The following is a 9,690-nucleotide window of genomic DNA, read 5'->3' on the forward strand; positions in this document are numbered from 1 at the left end:
TTTCTTAGCTTCCTTGCATTGGGTTAGAACCTGCTCCTTTAGCTCGGAGGAGTTTGTTATTACCCACTTTCTGAAGCCTACTTCTGTCAATTCGTCAAACTCATTTTCTGTCAAGTTTTGTTCATTTGCTGGTGAGGAGTTGTGATCCTTTGGAGGAGAAGAGGTGTTCTGGTGTTTGGAATTTTCAGCCTTTTTGCACTGGTGTCTCCCCATCTTTGTGGATTTATCTACCTTTAGCCTTTGATGTTATTGACATTTGGATGGGGTTTTGGTGTGGATGTCCTTTTTGTTCATGTTGATACAATTCCTTTCTGTTTGTTAGTTTTCCTTCTGACAGGCATCTCTGCTGCAGGTCTGCTGGAGTTTGCTGGAGGTCCACTCCAGACCTTGTTTGCCTGGGTATCACCAGTGGAGGCTACAGAGCAGCACAGATTGCTGCCAGTTCCTTCCTCATGAAACATTATCCTGGATGGGTACCCACCAGATGCCAGCCGGAGCTCTCCTCTATGAGGTGTCTGTCGACCCCTTCTGGGAGTTGTCTCTCAGTCAGGAGGCATGGGGGTCAGAGACCCACTTGAGGAGGCAGTCTGTCCCTTAGCAGAGCTCGAGTGCTGTGCTGGGAGATCTGCTACTCTCTTCCGAGCTGGCAGGCAAGAATGTTTAAGTCTGCTGAAGCTGTGCCCAAAGCTGCCCCTTCCCCCAGGTGCTCTGTCCCAGGGAGATGGGAGTTTTATGTATAAGCTCCTGACTGGGGCTGCTGCCTTTCTTTCAGAGATGCCCTGCCCAGAGAGGAGGAATCTAGAGAGGCAGTCTGGCTACAGCAGGTTTGCAGAGCTGTGGGGGGCTCTGCCCATTTTGAACTTCCCAGTGGCTTTGTTTATGTAGTGAGGAGAAAACCACCTACTCAAGCCTTAGTAATGGTGGGCGCCCCTCCCTGCACCAAGCTTGAGTGTCCCAGGTCAACTTCAGACTGCTGTGTTGGCAGCGAGAATTTCAAACCAGTGGATCTTAGCTCGCTGGGCTCTGTGGGAGTGGGATCCACTGAACTAGACCACTTGGCTCCCTGGCTTCAGCCCCCTTTCCAGGGGAGTGAACAGTTCTGTCTTGCTGGCATTCCAGGTGCCACTGGGGTATGAAAAGAAATTCCTGCAGCTAGCTTGGTGTCTGCCCAAATGGTTGCCCAGTTTTGTGCTTGAAACCTAGGGCCCTGGTGGTGTAGGCACCAGAGGGAATCTCCTGGTCTGTGGGTTGTGACGACTGTGGGAAAAGCGTAGTATCTGGGCCGGAATGCACCATTCCTCGTAGCATAGTCCCTCACAGCTTCCCTTGGCTAGGGGAGAGAGTTCCTCAATCGCTTGTGCTTCCCTGTTGAGGCGACGCCCCACCCTGCTTCTGCTCACCCTCGGTGGGCTGCACCCACTGTCTAACCAGTCCCAATGAGATGAGCTGGGTACCTCAGTTGGAAATGCAGAAATCACCTGCCTTCTGCATTGATCTCACTGGGAGCTGCAGACTGGAGCTGTTCCTATTCCGTCATCTTGCCAGCTACCCTTCGGGATTTTAGATTTTGAAGAGCTCATCATAAATTTTGCTCATTTATTTTACCGAGCATTAAAGATGGATACCCAGGAATCTCCAGGGATAAGACTAGAGCATTGCTAGGCCAGTATCATACTACACGACAGTACAGCATACAAAAAGAATTGTGGGGCCAGGTGCAGTGGCTCCTGCCTGTAATCCCAGCTCTTTGGGAGGCCAAGGCAGGCAGATCACCTGAGGTCAGGAGTTTGAGACCAGCCTGGCCAACATGTTGAAACCCTGTCTCTAATAAAAATACAAAAATTAGCTGGTGGTGGTGACGTGCACCTCTAATCCCAGCTACTTGAGAGGCTGAGACATGAGAATTGCTTGAACCCAGGAGGCAGAGGTTGCAAGTGAGCCGAGATCCTGCCACTGCATTCCAGCCTGGGTGCCAGAGCAAGACTCCATCTGAACCAAAAAAGAATTGTGGATGCTGCTAAATTTATAGGTTAAAATTCCTATCTCAGGAAAGAAATGTGTCAAATCAATGACAGATTCAACCTAAAAAACTTCAAAAAGGACAACTGAAACTCAAAACAAGAAGGCAATAATAAAGATCAGAGAAAACTTAATGATATGGAAAACAAAATAACAATGGAGAAAAACCAGTGAAACCAATAACTGATTTTTTGAAAAGATCAATAAAAGAGATCCACCTTTGTGGATCTAGCATGAAATAATGTGAGAAAACACAAATTACCAATGTTAGGTACAGGTGAGGTGACATCACTAGATACTATAGATTTTATTTATTCATTTATTTATTTATTCTTACACCCCACCTGGAGTGCAGTGGCATGACCATGGCTCACTGCAGCCTGGAACTCCTGGGCTAAATCAATCCACTTGCTTCAGCCTCCAGAGTAGTTGGGCCTACAGGAGTGTGCCACTACACCCAGTTTTTACAGATTCTAAAAGGGTAATAAGGAATAATATGAATAATCTTATTCCAATAAATTTCACAGTGACCAGTTTGAAAACAAATAAAATTGAACTTATTTTTAGATAACATTGTTGTGGGAAGTCAGGGATCCCAAATGGAGGGACTGACTGGAGCCACGGCAGAGAAACATAAATTGTGAAGATTTCATTTTAATATGGACCTATGTCAGTTCCTAAATAATACTTTTATAATTTCTTACGCCTGTCTTTACTGCAATCTCTGAACATAAATTGTGAAAATTTCATGGACATTCATCAGTTCCCAAATAATACTCTTATAATTTCTTATGCCTGTGTTTAATCTCTTAATCCTGTTATCTTTGTAACCTGAGAATGTATGTCACTTCAGGACCACTATTGTACAAATTGATTGTAAAACATGTGTGTTTGAACAATGTGAAATCAGTGCACCTTGAAAAAGAACAGAATAGCAGTGATTTTAGGGAACAAGGGAAGATGACCATAAGGTCTGACTGCCTGTGGGGTCGGGCAAAGAGAGCCATATTTTTCTTCTTGCAGAGAGCCTATAAACAGACGTGAAAGTGGGGAAGATATCGCTGAATTCTTTTCCTAGCAAGGAATATTAATAATTAAGACCCTGGGAAAAGAATTGCATTCCTGAGGGGAGGTCTATAAATGGCTGCTCTGGGAGTGTCTGTCTTATGCAGTTGAGATAAGGACTGAAATATGCCTGGTCTCCTTCTGTACCCTCAGGATCACTGGGGTGGGGAAAAACCCCACCCTGGTGAATTTGGAGTCAGACCGGTTCTCTGCTCTGGAACCCTGTTTTCTGTTGTTTAAGATGTTTATCAAGACAATACATGCACAGCTGAACATAGACCCTCATCAGAAATTCTGATTTTGCCCTTTGCCTTGTGATCTTTGCTTTGCCCTTTGCCTTGTGATCTTTATTGGCCTCAAAAGCATCTGATCTTTGTGACCTACTCCCTATTCGTACATCCCCTCCCCTTTTGAAGTCCTTAATAAAAACCTGCTGGTTTTGCAGCTCAGGTGGGCATCACGGTCCTACCATTATGTGATGTCACCTCTGGAGGCCCAGCTGTAAAATTCCTCTCTTTGTACTCTTTCTCTTATTTCTCAGATTGGCCAACACTTAGGGAAAATAGAAAGAACTTACGTTGAAATATTGGGGATGGGTTCCCCTGATACAACATAAATATTAACGGAGAAAATCCCATGGAATCTACAAACAAAAATGTAGAATAAATGAAATTATAGTTTCCAGGGCAGACAATGATTTTTATAAAAATTGTACTTCTATGTATGATGATCAATTTGAAACTGAAATTTAAAAAGTACTTTTATTTTTGAGAAGGATTTTCACTGTTGTTGCCTAAACTGGAGTACAATGGCATGATCTCGGCTCACTGCAACCTCCACCTCCCGGTTCAAGTGATTCTCCTGCTTCAGCCTCCCGAGTAGCTGGGATTACAGGCTCACACCACCATTCCTGGGTAATTTTTTGTATTTTTAGTAGAAATGGGGTTTCACCATGTTAGCCAGCCTGATCTTGAACTCCTGACCTCAGGTGATGTGCCTGCCTCAGCTTCCCAAAGTGCTGGCTTTTTACAAGAGCATACAACATAAACTTGAGACATATAAGATGTGCAACTGAAATACATATAAGATGTACACTGGAAACTACAAAATATTGTGGAAGAAAATTAAAGATCTAAATAAATGGAGAGATACACCACATTTATGGATTAGAACACAAAGGCTTCCCTTTGTGGGTAACCCAACAATGTTTTAAACTCATTAATGTTTTAATTATTTAATTGAAAATAAATGCGACCAGGTGTGGTGGCTCACGCCTGTAATCCCATCCCCAGCACTTTGGGAGGCTGAGGCGGGTGGATCACGAGGTCAGGAGATCGAAACCATCCTGGCTAATGTGGTGAAACCCCGTCTCTACTAAAAATACAAAAAAATTAGCTGGGTGTGGTGGCAGGCGCCTGTAGTCACAGCTACTCAGGAGGCTGAGGCAGGAGAATGGCATGAACCCAGGAGGCGGAGCTTGCAGTAAGCCAAGATCACGCCACTGCACTCCAGCCTGGGTGACAGAGTAAGACTCCGTTTCAAAAAACAAAACAAAACAACTATATATATGTATATATATTTTTTTCAATGCAATCTCAATCAAAATCCCATGATGCTTTCATTAGAAAATAACAAGTGAATTCTAAAATTTATATGGTAACACATAAGGTAAGGACTTAGAATAGCAAAAAAAAAAAAAAAAAAAAAAAAAAAAAAAAAAAATTTAAAACATGCATAAAGTTAAAGGATTACATTGCCTGATTTGAAGATGTATTATATAATTATGTTAAGACTTTAAAATGTTAGCAAAAATATAGATTAAGAAAGCCCAGGAATAGACCAACACATCTAAGATCAAATGATGTTTTAGAAAGGTGCAAAGGCAATTCAGTGAAGATTGTGTTTTCAACAAGTGTTGCTGGAACAACTGGACATCCATATTAAAACAAAAACCAAGAAACAAAACCACAAGCGGTGACCCCAAACCTCACATGGTATATAATGTTCAAGAACTAACACAAAATGGATTATAAACCTGAAAGTATAAAACCTTCATTAAGTAACATGAGAGAATTTTTTAAATCTTGGCAAATACTTCTGAAATATGCACCAAAAACACATTCAATCTAAGGAAACATGACACGTTCAACTTTGTCATCAGTAAAAATTTCTGCTCTAGGACAGACTCTGTTAAGATGAAGGAGAAAACAAACTGTAGGCTAGAAGACTATACTGGCAAGTCACACATCTAAAGAAGGACTTGCATCCAATATTTACTAAAAACTCTCAAAACTCAATAATAAAAGTTTAAATGGACAAAGGATTTGAACAGTTAACCAAAGTAGATAGAGGGATGGCAGTAGTACAAATAAAAATTGTAAACATTTGTCATTAGGGAGATACAAAGTAAAATCACAGAGAAATACCACTACACACCAAATGGGAATGGTGAAAATTGAAGACTCTCTATACCAAGTGTTAGTGAGGATATGCAGTACCTGAAATCCTCATAACACTGAGGAGGGCATGTAATGTAGTATAACCACTTTGAAACACAATTTGTCAGTTTGTAGAAAGGTAAACATCCACTTACCCTGTGATTTGGTGTGCTTATGCTTTTTATTTTCTGTGTTTTATGATGACATCTTTTAAAGTTTGCTGGCTCTGGAGAGACTGCCCTCCCAGGATTAGTCTTCTCTTAGAGACGGCAAAGCGCTTGACCCGGAGCACCTCTCTCATATACAACCAACTGCTCCTGAGTCTACAGCCCCAATTACCTCTTTATCCAACTCTCACACCCCACGCCAATATCTCCCCTGCACTGAAGCACCCCACGACCAGGTACCTGGTAACCAGAGACCAACACTATAGGCCAAAGCCTGCCGGAGTTATTCAAACTAGCTAATCATAAGCTGTTTACTCTGCCCTGCCTGGCCTATCCCATGAAAACCCCAATAAAGGCTGTTGCCTATGCCTTCCCCTTGCTCCTGCCTCCCGATCAACACTGGTGCTCTCCATGTGGCCCTGTGTGGCATGGTGTGCCCCTAGGAAATGTACGTAATAATTGCTTTCCATCACATTGGCCTCTCTGTGTGGTCACTCAGTCACCACCTTAAGTTAAAATCCCACAGGTAGAAATGAGACACATCTCTTTGCGCGCGTGCGCCTGTGTGTGTGTGTGTGTGTGAGTTGGGGCAGGGCAGGTCTGCAGAGAGACCCACGGTGCTGGGCCATGGCTTTGGGGTGACAGTGTATCAGGAACTAAGCTCAGCATGCAGTCGGGGGGTGAGGGGTTGGGTGTTGCTGTGACATCCTCTGTCCTCCCTGGAGCACCCTGGGATTGGGAGCAGGCTGAGCACTGTGGTGCCAGCCTGCAGATCCATGTGTGCATGTGCACCCAGGAGGCCCTGAGGCATGACCGTGTGTCTTGGCAAACATGTGTCTGCACTTGGCACACCCTAGCACAGAATCTGCCACCGAGTGCTGGTTCAACAAACATTTGATAAGTGAGTTTGTCTGAATGGATAACAGATTAGGTGCAGCTTTTGAGAAAATTAGTAAATTGTAATTTAGATTCAAGGAACATAACTTGGAATGAAACACAGAACCTAAAAGACGTGAGGTATAGAAAGTTAGTTAGGAACACATGTGACACAGTGAAGAGATCCTACATATGTGGGTGTTGAAAGCCACTTGCCTGTGATTTCTGTCACCTGACTGAACCCTGATTGGTAAGGGTGACCAGGGACAAAATCAGCAGCGGGGGACAGCTGGGGGTGCTTGCTGGCCTGGCGACTCACTGAGCTGTGAGCAGCAGGGGAAGCTTCACCCAGGACCCTAGTGAGTATGGGTGTGGGGGGAGGGGCACGTGGGTGGCCCTGATCAGTGTCAGGGTGGGCTCCCTGCATCCCACCTTCCTGTTACCCATGGAGGGTGTCCAGGTTCTTGCCGTTTTGAACCAAGAATTGGGGGGAAAAAAAACAAACCCAAAAACCTCACAAACAGAGCAAGGAAAGAATGAAGCAATAAAAGCAGAGATTTACTGAAAATCAAAGTACACTCCACGTGGTGAGAGAAAGAATGAAGCAACAAAAGCAAAGATTTATTTATTTATTGGTTGGGCACAGTGGCTCATGCCTATAATCCCAGTACTTTGGGAGGCTGACGCAGGCAGATCACTTGAGGTCAGGAGTTCGAGACCAGCCTGGCTAACGTGAAACCCCATGTCTACTAAAAGTACAAAAAATAGCCGGGCCTGGTGGCACACGCCTGTAATCCCAGCTACTTGGGAGACTGAGGCACGAGAATCGCTTGAACCCAGCCTGCACTCCAGCCTGGGCGACAGAGTGAGGACTCTATCTCATAAAACGAAACAAAACAAAACAAAAAAACACTCCACATGATGGAAGCAGGCTGCTGGGAGCAGGCCTGAGCATAGGGGCCCCCAGGTTACAGAATTTTCTGGGGTTTAAATACCTTCTGGAGGTTTCCCACTGGTTACTTGGTGTGCATCCTATGTAAATGATGTAGTGGTTCACGATCAGTCTGATTGGTTGCAGAAAGCAAACAGAGGCTGAAGTGAAGTTACAAAAGTTACACCCTATGCAAGGATCTGATTGGTTGTGGAAAGCAACCAATCAGTGGCTGAAGTGAAGTTACAAAGTTACCCTCCCATGCAAACCTCTGATTGGTTGTTTTCCGCAACCAATCAGATACTTTCAGTTTTCCATCTGCCACGCAGAAAAAAGGGGAAATGGGCTTGTAAAGGGAGTAGTCTCTGGTCCTTTTCTTACTTAGGTGTGAAAAGTTGTTTTCTGTTTGATTTAGTTCTAGGAAGTCAGAGTGAGTCAGCCTTAGGTTCTGTGCCTCCAGACCCTGTTCTCCTGCCTCACTCCTACCAAGCTGCTCCCTGCAGGGGCCTGATGCCCGCAGGGAAGATTCCATTTATTCACCGTCTGGGGCTGCTCAAGCCACTGCCCTGCGCAGCCCTGCCTCCCACTGGCCCTCTCAGTGGCTTTCCGCTCAGGGAATCCCTGCAGCCTGTAGTCTCTATGCAGGCCCTGGGCCACCAGGCTGGAGAGAGCCGTGGCCCCACTCAGGGGTGCAAGGTGACCCGGCTGTCTTCCTGGCAGGTCCTGGTGGGAGTGGCTGTCCCTTCTTCAGGGGCCTGGGATCGTGTCCCTGTCCCCCAACAAGTCCCCCAAGCATGGCTTCAGGACAGAGTGCAGACTTGGAAGGCTGGACTGGCCGGGACACGCGTGTTCTTGCATCTCCTAACGCTGTGCCCGCTGTGGGTGGGAGGGTGACTGGCTTGGGTGGGGTCCAAGGAGAGGGTGACAAATGACACCCTTGGAGAGGGGGCCTGCAAAGGGCACTGTCTGTGGCCACGTGGTTACTGTGGGATTTGGCCTTGGGGAACCTGATGGATATTGGCAGCCAGTTCCTGCCTTGTTTCCTCTTCCGGAGCCCCCTTGCTAGGCCCGCGAAAAACCTTGCGCAGCTCCAGCCACAGGTCTGGCTCAGGAGCGGCCGCGAGGGAACACCCAGGTCACCCTGCAGGAAAGCCTTTGTCTGAGCGGGGCACGGGGCTCCACGACAAAAGGACAGGATTTGACTTAAGTTTTTCCCTTGAGGATATTTTCATTTTCTTTAAAAGAATGTAGTTTTCTTGGACCTCGGACCAAGCTTTTTTCTTAAACAGATTCCAGCAAACTCACAAGTGTCCTTCAGCTCTAGGCCTGCTGTGTGTGTGTGTGTGTGTGTGTGTGTGTGTCTGTGTGTGTGTGTCTGTGTGTGTGTGTCTGTGTGTGTGTGTGTGTGTGTGTCTGTGTGTGTGTGTGTGTGTGTGTGTGTGTGTGTGTGTGTGTGTGTGTGGATGTCTGGGGCCAAGACCAGGGATGACTGGGCTGTGGTAAGAACCTGACCCTTTCCAGTCTTCCCTGGTTTCTCTTGTTCCTGCAGCTGCCTAGTTTGGGGATGGATGGGGAAGGAGGCCCCAGGATGGGTCCTCACCTTTGCATCCCACTGGGGGCTGCAGACAAATGGATGAGGACCCCCCTTGAAAGGCTCCTGTGTGGTGTAGGCCCTGGATGGGAGAGTTGGCGGGGTAGAGCTGGATGTCGGATCTAGATCAGGGATGCTTGGGGCTTTTGATGCCCTGATATGGGATTGAGGAGGGGGTATCGTCAGTGCTGAATGGGTGTGAACAGATGACTGGGGATGGGAAGCAAGGGAGATTCTGATGGGGGAAGCACGGGGAGGTTGAGGTCAGAGCTGGGGAAACTGAATTACAGGTTGAGGAGAAGGAAGTGTGGTCGCAGATTGCAGGGAACCCAGAGGACTTGAACAGGGAACCCCCTGGCCAGGCGGGTGTGGCACTTGACATTGGAGTTAGGGAGGGGGTGGAGGCGGTGGTGGAGCTGCAGATGGCAGGGGCAGTGTTGAAGGTGGAGGGTAACGGTTGAGGCAGGGAAGGGGCAGTGGGGTGGGGATACCCCATCAGGTTGCCCCATGCCTGTCTGAGAGATGCCTGTCCTTCCACCTGCCCTTCTGGGGTCAGCACTCCCACTTCCCCCTTGGCTGAAAAACACACACAGAAGCTGGATA

The 9,690-nt window shown here is 46.5% G+C and overlaps 1 long non-coding RNA gene across 1 annotated transcript in view; it reads left to right on the top strand.

Annotated features, from left to right (window-relative positions):
• Nucleotides 1-9,690, top strand: part of LOC144337405 (uncharacterized) — a 40,232-nt gene that overhangs the window by 23,164 nt on the left and 7,378 nt on the right. The window lies entirely within an intron of this gene.

This window comes from Macaca mulatta, chromosome 19, assembly GCF_049350105.2.
Source record: "Macaca mulatta isolate MMU2019108-1 chromosome 19, T2T-MMU8v2.0, whole genome shotgun sequence".
Taxonomy (NCBI): domain Eukaryota; kingdom Metazoa; phylum Chordata; class Mammalia; order Primates; family Cercopithecidae; genus Macaca; species Macaca mulatta.